Here is a 10,895-nt window from a genome sequence, read left to right on the forward strand (position 1 = left end):
CAGGTTTGATCTCTGGTTGGGGAACTAAGATCCCCCATGCTGCATGGCGCAGCCAAAGAAAAAAGGAGAAAAGGAATATCAGTTATCATGTTCTGAGCTCTTACAGCGTGCCGAGGACTGTGCTGAGTGTTTCCACGTGGATTACCTCCTCCAATCCTCCCAGTCATCCTCCGAGTGGTATTATAATTGACCTTGTATTTCTTATGAGGAAAGCATGGCCTAGAGAAGTTAAGTTACTGGACTGAGATCTTACAGCTATCGGACGACAGGGAAGGTGACAAAGCTGAGATTCCAGCCATGGCAGGATAGGCCCAGGGTCTGGACTACCAACCACCACATCCTATTGTTTCTTAGGATGTCTCAAAATGTATTTTTTAGCCGGCAGAAAAGATACTAACCAATAAGTGCTGCCTTAGATGGTGCTGCTCTGAAGAGTGGGGTAAGGCCTTGGTTTTTGTTAAATTTCACATATAAAATTCATTTATTTGAGGAATGAAAGAACAGAGGTTGTCGCATAAGCAATTGGTGCCATGAGAACCCAAGGACATCTTTGCCTATGTGACACGCCTATATGGCATGTCAAGGTTCCAGGATTCAACGAGATGGTCTGTAAAGTTTTACAAAGCTGGAGCCAGAGGGGTGAGCAAAGTGGACGAACACAGAAGCACAGTAAAGTATCGCCAGTCTCAAGTTCCCATCGCCTTCGATTCTAACAGGCATATCTTTGTTTTAGAAGAAATTTTAGTTCTAGTCAATGTAAGTTACTCAGTCCTATGGAAATATTTTTAAAAGCGGAACTGGGGTCAGGACTAAAATAAGCAACAATGCCAGCATAAAATAAAATTGTACAAATAAGTCCAAGTGTATCAATGGTCATGATAAATGTAAGTATCTTAAATTCCCCTGTCAAAGTAATAGATTTTCAGAACAGGTTAAAATACAAAGTCAAGCTATATGCTGATTATAAGACATATGCTTAAACAACTGGGCACAGAAAGGATGAAAACATAAGCATTAAAGCACAGCAAAGGAAACCATAAACAAGACCAAAAGACAACCCTCAGAATGGGAGAAAATATTTGCAAATGTAGCAACTGACAAAGGATTAAGCTCCAAAATTTACAAGCAGCTCATGCAGCTCAATAACAAAAAAACAAACAACCCAAACCAAAAATGGGCAGAAGACCTAAATAGACATTTCTCCAAAGAAGACATACAGATGGCCAAGAAGCACATGAAAAGCTGCTCAACAGCACTAATTATTAGAGAAATGCAAATCAAAACTACAATGAGATATTATCTCGCACCGGTCAGAATGGCCATCCTCAAAAAATCTAGAAACAATAAATGCTGGAGAGGGTGTGGATAAAAGGGAACACTCTTGCACTGTTGGTGGGAATGTAAATTGATACAGCCACTATGGAGAACAGTATGGAGCTTCCTTAAAAAACTAAAAATAGAATTACCATATGACCCAGCAATCCCACTACTGGGCATATACCCTGAGAAAACCATAATTCAAAAAGAGTCATGTACCAAAATGTTCATTGCAGCTCTCTTTACAATAGCCAGGACATGGAAGCAACCTAAGTGTCCATCATCGGATGAATGGTTAAAGAAGATGTGGCACATATATACAATGGAATATTACTCAGCCATAAAAAGAAACAAAATTGAGTTATTTGTAGTGAGGTAGATGGAGTTAGAGTCTGTCATACAGAGTGAAGTAAGTCAGAAAGAGAAAAACAAATACAATATGCTAACACATATATATGGAATCTAAGGGGGAAAAAAATGGTCATGAAGAACCTAGTGGCAAGACGGGAATAAAGACACAGACCTACTAGAGAATGGATATGGGGAGGGGGAAGGGTAAGCTGTGACAAAGTGAGAGAGTGGCATGGACATATATACACTACCAAACGTAAAATAGATAGCTAGTGGGAAGCAACCGCATAGCACAGGGAGATCAGCTCGGTGCTTTGTGACCACCTAGAGGGGTGGGATAGGGAGGGTGGGAGGGAGGGAGATGCAAGAGGGAAGAGATATGGGAACATATGTATATGTATAACTGATTCACTTTGTTGTAAAGCAGAAACTAACACACCATTGTAAAGCAATTATACTCCAATAAAGATGTTAAAAATAATAATAATAAATAAAATAATTTTGAAGAATGAAAACAAAAAAGTGGACTAGAAAAATAATAAAAGAAACTAGATGTTATAATACTAACATCAGACAAAAGAACACTAAAGATGAGAATCATTAACATTAAAAGGGACAAATAAAATATATTTTCTCCTTTCTGTTACCTTCAACTCACAAAGAAGATATAACAATTATCAATTTTAATGCATTAACACTGCGGCCTTTATATGCGTAAAATAAAAACTGATAGAAATAAAAGGAGAAATGTTTTCCAGATAACTTTTGGGTTAAATAAAAAATAAATAAAGTAATAATGAAAATATAAATGGAAAAATTATTCAGAAGTGAATGACAGTGAAAGCGCTCTATGTATCAAAACCTATAGGATGCAGCGAGAGTGGACTCAGCTAAAAAAGAAGTCACCTTGCCATTTCCTGAGCCTTCAGTCTCTTTACACTAGCGCTGCACCATTTGCTACAATGGCCACTGTCCACATGTGGCTAGTTAAATTTCAATCTATTACAATGAAAAATTCGCTTCCCTAGTTGCACTGACCACATTTCAAGTGCTCAATAGCCACACGTGGCTAGAAGTTATCATAGTGGACAGCAGAGATTTTAGGAACTTCTCATCCTTGCAGAATGTTCTGCTTGGCAGTGCTTCTCTAGGGTTTGCCAGGGAAGTTCCAGTATGTCAACTTTGCTGACTGTAGGCCGCCATTGAGCCCAGGTTTCAATTGGCCAAACTAGCCAACTATCGATATTTATACCATTCCCAGATGCTCAAGCCACGTGTTAAACCTAGAATCTCAGGACAGTCAACTCATATTGATAAATGAGGCTCAATCAACTCTTCAATTTCATTCTACATAGTCAAACAGCTTTAGAATTCATTCACATCCACGTTCCCCATACTCTTGCCAATGCCGATTGGTGAGGTCTTGTAACCCTTTTGGTGGATCGATTCCCTCTCTCACCTCAGGCCAGGTCTTGTACCCCCTTGTCTGGGCTGTGTTGGGATCTACTCTTGTTAGGGACATGGAGGTATTAAGAGTGGTGGGAATAGGTCCTACAAAGACTGGCATCCCTTGGTGACGGGAACCTCCTGGGTGCAGTCACTGACAGGTGTTTATGCAGAGGAAGACTTTTTCTCTCAAGTGGGAAGACGGGTTTCCTCCATCAGAAAGAGAGGTCCTGTGGAATTGGGGAGTTCAAACCTTTCAGCCTCCCCTGTTTCCCCATTCCAGATCTCAAGGTCCCATACATTCCCCCACAGGTGCCCTTGTCTTAGCATTAGAGACTGGTGGGGCAGGCCTTTAATTGGCCCTGCCACTCTACAACACAGCCAGTACAGCACTGGGTTCTTAGCCATGTTGGCCCTGCAACGATAAGAACTGAAGGATTCCTTTCAAGTTGGTATAAAGGCTTTTGAAAGTACTTGACACTAGAACCTTCCCTGAGTTTCTGGCAGTTTTCTGAGACATATCCAGGGATGATTCTGACCAACCTTGAACCTCCCCCAGGAACACCTCCTGTCATTGAACTATTCTAATCTGCACTCGACTCATCATTCAGCATGACATTCTCTAATTAGTGTGTAATTTGTATATTTCCTGTGCGTGTCTGAGTCTACTACACCTTTAACTATATCGCAAGCTTTGTGAGGGCAAGATTATCTCACAACATTTAGTAAATTCATACGTACTGAATTCCTGAAGGCATTCTGGCTCATCCTGGCATTTCCTGCCAGACAAGTGGCAGTGGCTGTGCCTGGGGCCCCTCGAGAACGTGGGGTGGTGGGTAGGGGAGACAGGTCTGAGGGGGAGTCTCGCCGTGGAGCAGCCAGGCCATGAAGGACCTCCGTGGGCTCCTGTGGTCAAGCTGAGTTTGCCTCAGGAAACTCTTTCGAGGCACTCGGTGTCCACAGACTCTGGAGCTGTCTGCCAGCTCTGCTAATCATTCACCACCGTTAGCTTCCTTCTTGGCGACTGGTGGGCCATGTTTGGTTTGTGATGGGTGATTCCTATCTTCAAAGTCTTGATCAGGATGTTCCTATTTTAATGAACAACATGCAGCCTTGATGCCTGGCCAAGGTCGGGGTCTGAGCAACCCGGACGGGACCCGAAGTGGGGCTCCTTGTCCCCATGCATACCACTTGCAACCTCACATTGCTCTGGGCTCAGTGCTGCTGTCCTCTCTCCCCCTCTGGCCACTGGCAATCAGCTGCCGGAAATGGCCAAGAGGTGGAGAGAAATGTGGTGGTCAGGAGATGACTGGTGTCTGCTTGTCCCTCAGTGTCCACTCTGTCCCTTAGATCTACAGCTCTGAGGTGCTGCAGATATCATTAGAAGCGAACTGAAACAACCTTTATTTACACCTGCAGTCCAATCTAGGTAGAACTGGGCTACTCAGAAACGTGCACTGGCTCTTTGCTGATGGTGAATACTCAGCAGAGCAAAGGCCTTTGCTGCACAGAGGGCCACTTCCGCTCACAGCAGCTCAACAACTCCCCAGAGCACGGTCAAGAAGCCAAGACAATACTGGAGGTTTCTCCTCCCTGGTTCACTCATCACAGTGTCACGTGCATGGCTTCCCTTTGTACCTCCTCTCCCTGAGCATTTAGCTTTTTGAAGTTTTCTGGGTGTTTTGATCACTAGTTAAAAAGGAAATACAGTGGGGTTCCACAATCACTCCCTTCTAGGCAACAACCCCATTCTTCCCTCCCTCCTTCTTTCTCTCCCTCCTTCTCTCTCTCCCTCCTTCTCTCTCTCCCATCATGCAAATGATGTTATATCATTTGCAAATATTTTCTCCCATTCTGTAAGTTGTCTTCTTATTTTTTTCTTTTTTTATGGTTTCCTTTGCTGTGCAAAGTTGTAAGTTTGATGAGGTCCCATTTGTTTATTTTTGTTTTTATTTCTATTGCCTTGGGGGACTGACCTAAGAAAACATTGGTACGATTTATGTCAGAGAATGTTTTGCCTATGCTCCCTTCCAGGAGTATTATGGTGTCATGTCTTACTTAACATGTGTTTAGTTCTCACACTGCGTGTTTCTGTTTCTGGAGTTTCTATTACATCATACTATGTTAATTTATGGGCATATGATACTTGCTTGCTCCTACACCACAGTTTTAATTATTGAGTATGTATAATGTATTATGAAAATTGGTAAAGCAATTTATTCCTCATTTTTTCTTCTGGGGAAAAAAAAAGAAAAAGACCTGGGTTCTTCTGTAAATGTCCTTCCCAGATATATTTTAGAATGGGTTTGCTGAATTCCATTAAAATTATGTGAACAATTTTTTTTTTTTGGATTGGGAGTACATTTAATTTAAATATGTTTCTATAAATGTAGGTATGTTACCCAAAAGATATGTTTTATGAGGTATTATGTTGGAAGAAATTCATTAATTATCAGAGATTTGACTAGCAGTTTAGACCTGGAGCACAAATAACTTGCTAAGAGCAAGGAGGAAGTGTTTTCTCAGTTACTTCATCATTTTCCATGACTGTATTAAAAAACGGTGATAAAAAAGTGGCATCCCAGAAGAAAAATAATGGGAAAGAGCCAAGTAACTAAGTGTAACAGGAGAAACAAGAGGGATTCGAAACACTCTGACCTGTACCCAGAAAGGTAAGCCCCAGCCGGGAACGTGGAGGCTTGTTAGCCTCTCCACACCCTGGGGAGCCTGGGGATAGAGACAGAAAGTATGATGTATACATACTGTTTAGGAGGATGGGGGATATTTTCACTGTTCTACTCATGCACACTGGGTCTCCTTGCTGCCCACTTTTTACCCATTTTGTTGTCTGATTAATCACCCCTTTCTCTGCAGAGAAGTCAGTGGAAGCCAGATGACAGAAGCAGAAGCAGGGGTTTGGCTTTCAAACCTACCAGCTTAAATCCCTGTCCTGTCCCTGACCAGCCATGAGTCTTTGGGCAAATTAACCTGTTGGAGTCTCAGTTATGGAGATTTCTGGAAAACCAAGAGGGCGCACCTTACGTAGAGATATTAAGCAACGATATACAGAGAAACTCTTTCAAAGTCAGTGGCGTGTTTTTACACACAGACCAGAAAGAGAGTGGACCCGCTGCTTAGATAATTCAGACTTTAGAACGTTGATGCCTCCCTGAGAGTTCACAGGGGAATCAGACATTACACTGAGGAGAGACAGGAAAGGGAGGCGCTAGAAGCAAAGGAGACTTTATTAAGCATCAACTGTGTAGAGGACAACATTATATTCTTCTGGAACTTGCAGAGCAAATTAGGTAGCTAGGATATGATAAAGTCTCTTCAGCATCTTCAGCATCGGGCCGCTCAGGAAGTTCCAGCACATCCCGCAGCTCCAACTCCAGCAGCTCCTCTGGCTCTCTGAGTCCTTCTCGGCACAGGCAGGACAACAGGCGGCGTTCCCGCTCCAAATCCAAACCACCCAGAAGAGATGAAGAGGAAAGGGAAAGGCGGAGTGCTTCCCCCAAACCCACCACAGTGCACATTGGAAGGCTCACCAGGAATGTGACCAAGGATCATATCATGGAGATATTCTCCACCTATGGGAAAATTTAAATGATTGACGTGCCTGTAGAAAGGATGCACCCGCATCTGTCTAAAGGCTATGCATATGTGGAGTTTGAGAATGCAGATGAGGCCGAGAAGGCGCTGAAGCACGAGGACGGAGGACACATCGATGGCCAGGAGATCACTGCCACCGCTGTGCTGGCCCCTTGGCCTCGGCCACCCCCCAGGCGATTCAGCCCTCCCAGGAGAATGCTGCCACCGCCTCCCATGTGGCGCAGGTCACCCCCACGGATGAGGAGGAGGTCGCGTTCCCCTCGGCGCAGGTCCCCCGTGCGCCGGCGCCACAGGAGCTGCTCCAGCTCCAACTCCTCCCTATAAGCAGGGCTACCGAAGCTCTGCTCTATGACTTGTATCCCATCCAACTCACTTTTGTCACTTTTCTAGCCAAAGGAGGATCGGTAGGAAAGAAATCCCTCACTCAGAGGCAGGCTTCGGAGGTGAAGGCAGTAATTGCTACATTTCTCCTGGCGGCAGAGTTCCAGCTGCAGGAGTGTTGTTGGTTTGGGGGGTCACGCTTATAAAGATGCCCTCCAGTTTTCTGGCTAGAAAGCTTCCACGTTTCTAGTTCCTGAGAGTCAGTTTAGTGGCAAAGCCAGCAGGGATGAGCAGGGGGCTCCAGGATGTGGTACAGCCCCAGCCTGGGAGCATGTTTTCCCTTTCCACAGATGACCTGGGGCCGATCTGGTGGCCTGCTCGTGCCCTAACCTGCTGGCCTGCAGGGTCCCACAGGAAAGGGTGTGCTTTTACGCAACTGCCATTCCTGTTAGCCTGGCCCTGCTCCCCTGCTTGAGTCCTCTTCTGACCTCTAGGGCCAAATACCCGAAATGGTTCTTTTCACGTGTACTCATGTGCGTGCACACACACACATACACACGCACACACATCTCCCTTTCTCTCTGAAACTGGTAAGTTGAGAGCCAGCTCTGTTGGGTCATACCCTCCCCCCCCGCCCCCCGTTGTGTTGGTGTTCATGGTGGTCGTGCAGGTTACCTTAGCAACGTGTACATGGCTTTTTTGGCTTTTATTGTACAGTCGGTACTATACATTTTCTGTTTTCAGTTTTGTAACTTTGTAGCATTTTAGATAATATTGTGTTTGTACTTTGTTGTGTAGAGAAAAGAATTGTGTTGAATAAACCTAGGATTAGAGTCCAAAAATAAATAAATAAATAAATAAAACATACATAGGTAGAAAGAGTTCTAGGCACTAGGTGACTTTCAGTTGCATTTGCAGGACTGTATTCAAGGCAAGAGTCTACATGTAAAGGGGATGGTGACGAACAAGGTACAGGGAATGTGAGACATGCCCTGGGAACACCAGTGGTTCTGGATTTATTGTAAGAGGTACATGGAACCAAAGTTTCTCTGGGAGGGAGGGATAGGTGTGCTTAGAGGAGAGGAAGGCCATTATTCAACGTGAATGATGCTGACCTCACAGTCTTCTGCATAATCATCTGTCCTTCCCGTATAAGCAATGCTGTGGGGCAGAGAGGCAGCACTCATATGCTGACAGCGCCCCTAGTGGAGAGGAGGAGAGTTTGCACCCAGGTCACAACACTGCCTGTGAACCCTCAGTCTCAGCCCTCAGCTTCTCCGTTTTCTATACCTCTTTAATATCAGAAAGTCCAATCTGTCCATGCCCTTGAGGATGAAGGTCATTTTCTTGACTGTGGGAGAGTGGGGATTTCAGTGTGAAAATGCTGTGGGAGAGAGAGCTTAAGATTGCTTTACGGAAGCGATGACCTTCCTTATTCCATGTTAACTTCAACTTTCTTTTCTTTTTCTTATGCAAGTGTAGCATAGATTGGCCAGCAATTCACCATATTCATTTCCTTTTCCTTTGTATGCTGATAAACTACATTTTCCACCTGCCTTGCAGGTGGATGCAGCCTGGCAACTGGGTTCTGGCCAATGGAGTGTGAATGGAAGTGACATATATTACATTCTGGTCACATCCATAAAATCCTGTCTCACATACTCTTCCATGCTATTTTCCTTTCCTCTGGATTTATACAGAATATCACAGCTTACTTGAAAGCCATATGTTGTTGAGGATGGAGGAGTTGCAAGATGAAAAGGAAAGATTTTCTGGATTACACCTTTTAGGAGGCGTGTACATTGTTCAGGAACACTCATTTTAGACTACATGTGGTCAAGAAACAAACCTTTTTTGATTAAGCCATGGAAATTTTTCACATTGTTTGTTATAGCAGCTAGTTTACCTGAGCTAGTGCAAAACTAATATGGAGCCTTTAGAGAAAAATTTGGAAAAATCTGTAAGCAAAAAATGAGAGGAAAAATAAGCACCTGCAATTCTAAACCTGATGATAACCACTGTTAATATTTTTCTGTAGAATCCTAACTTTTAAGAAAGCAGGGTGGTGAAATGGGGAAAAAGAACGACTGGAAATAGAGAGACCATGAATCCGGTCGCCATTTCCCCCTAAATAGCAGAGCTTCGGTTTCTCTATGAAAAAAAAGAAAGAGCTTTGTCATCTGTGTTGTCTAAGGATGGGGGTTGGGGGGTTGGGGAGCAGAGAAGGGAAAAGAAGAGGGAGGGAGAGAGAGAAGGAGGGAGAGAGAGAAGCAGGGAGAGAGAGAAGGAGGGAGGGAAGCATGGGGTTGTTGCCTAGAAGGGAGTGATTGTGAAACGCCACAGTATTTCCTTTTTAACTAGTGATCAAAACACCCAGAAAACTTCAAAAAGCTAAATGCTCAGGGAGAGGAGGTACAAAGGGAAGCCATGCACATGACACTGTGATGAGTGAACCAGGGAGGAGAAATCTCCAGTATTCTCTTTGGTCCTTGCCCGTGCTCTGGGGAGTTGTTGAGCTGCTGTGAGCGGAAGTGGCCCTCTGTGCAGCAAAGGCCTTTGCTCTGCTGAGTATTCACCATCAGCAAAGAGCCAGTGCACGTTTCTGAGTAGCCCAGTTCTACCTAGATTGGACTGCAGGTGTAAATAAAGGTTGTTTCAGTTCGCTTCTAATGATATCTGCAGCACCTCAGAGCTGTAGATCTAAGGGACAGAGTGGATACTGAGGGACAAGCAGACACCAGTCATCTCCTGACCACCACATTTCTCTCCACCTCTTGGCCATTTCCGGCAGCTGATTGCCAGTGGCCAGAGGGGGAGAGAGGACAGCAGCACTGAGCCCAGAGCAATGTGAGGTTGCAAGTGGTATGCATGGGGACAAGGAGCCCCACTTCGGGTCCCGTCCGGGTTGCTCAGGCCCCCACCTTGGCCAGGCATCAAGGCTGCATGTTGTTCGTTAAAATAGGAACATCCTGATCAAGACTTTGAAGATAGGAATCACCCATCACAAACCAGACACGGCCCACCAGTCGCCAAGAAGGAAGCCAACGGTGGTGAATGATTAGCAGAGCTGGCAGACAGCTCCAGAGTCTGTGGACACCGAGTACCTGGAAAGAGTTTCCTGAGGCAAACTCAGCTTGACCACAGGAGCCCACGGAGGTCCTTCATGGCCTGGCTGCTCCACGGCGAGACTCCCCCTCAGACCTGTCTCCCCTACCCACCACCCCACGTTCTCGAGGGGCCCCAGGCACAGCCACTGCCACTTGTCTGGCAGGAAATGCCAGGATGAGCCAGAATGCCTTCAGGAATTCAGTACGTATGAATTTACTAAATGTTGTGAGATAATCTTGCCCTCACAAAGCTTGCGATATAGTTAAAGGTGTAGTAGACTCAGACACGCACAGGAAATATACAAATTACACACTAATTAGAGAATGTCATGCTGAATGATGAGTCGAGTGCAGATTAGAATAGTTCAATGACAGGAGGTGTTCCTGGGGGAGGTTCAAGGTTGGTCAGAATCATCCCTGGATATGTCTCAGAAAACTGCCAGAAACTCAGGGAAGGTTCTAGTGTCAAGTACTTTCAAAAGCCTTTATACCAACTTGAAAGGAATCCTTCAGTTCTTATCGTTGCAGGGCCAACATGGCTAAGAACCCAGTGCTGTACTGGCTGTGTTGTAGAGTGGCAGGGCCAATTAAAGGCCTGCCCCACCAGTCTCTAATGCTAAGACAAGGGCACCTGTGGGGGAAGGCATGGGACTTTGAGATCTGGAATGGGGAAACAGGGGAGGCTGAAAGGTTTGAACTCCCCAATTCCACAGGACCTCTCTTTCTGATGGAGGAAATCCG

The 10,895-nt window shown here is 44.9% G+C and overlaps 1 pseudogene; it reads left to right on the top strand.

Moving 5' to 3' along the window:
- The first annotated feature begins 4,585 nt into the window (after positions 1 to 4,585).
- Positions 4,586 to 7,050, top strand: LOC133086988 (RNA-binding protein with serine-rich domain 1-like; annotated as a pseudogene).
- The last annotated feature ends 3,845 nt before the right edge of the window (positions 7,051 to 10,895 follow it).

The sequence above is a fragment of the Eubalaena glacialis genome, chromosome 3 (genome assembly GCF_028564815.1).
Source record: "Eubalaena glacialis isolate mEubGla1 chromosome 3, mEubGla1.1.hap2.+ XY, whole genome shotgun sequence".
Taxonomy (NCBI): domain Eukaryota; kingdom Metazoa; phylum Chordata; class Mammalia; order Artiodactyla; family Balaenidae; genus Eubalaena; species Eubalaena glacialis.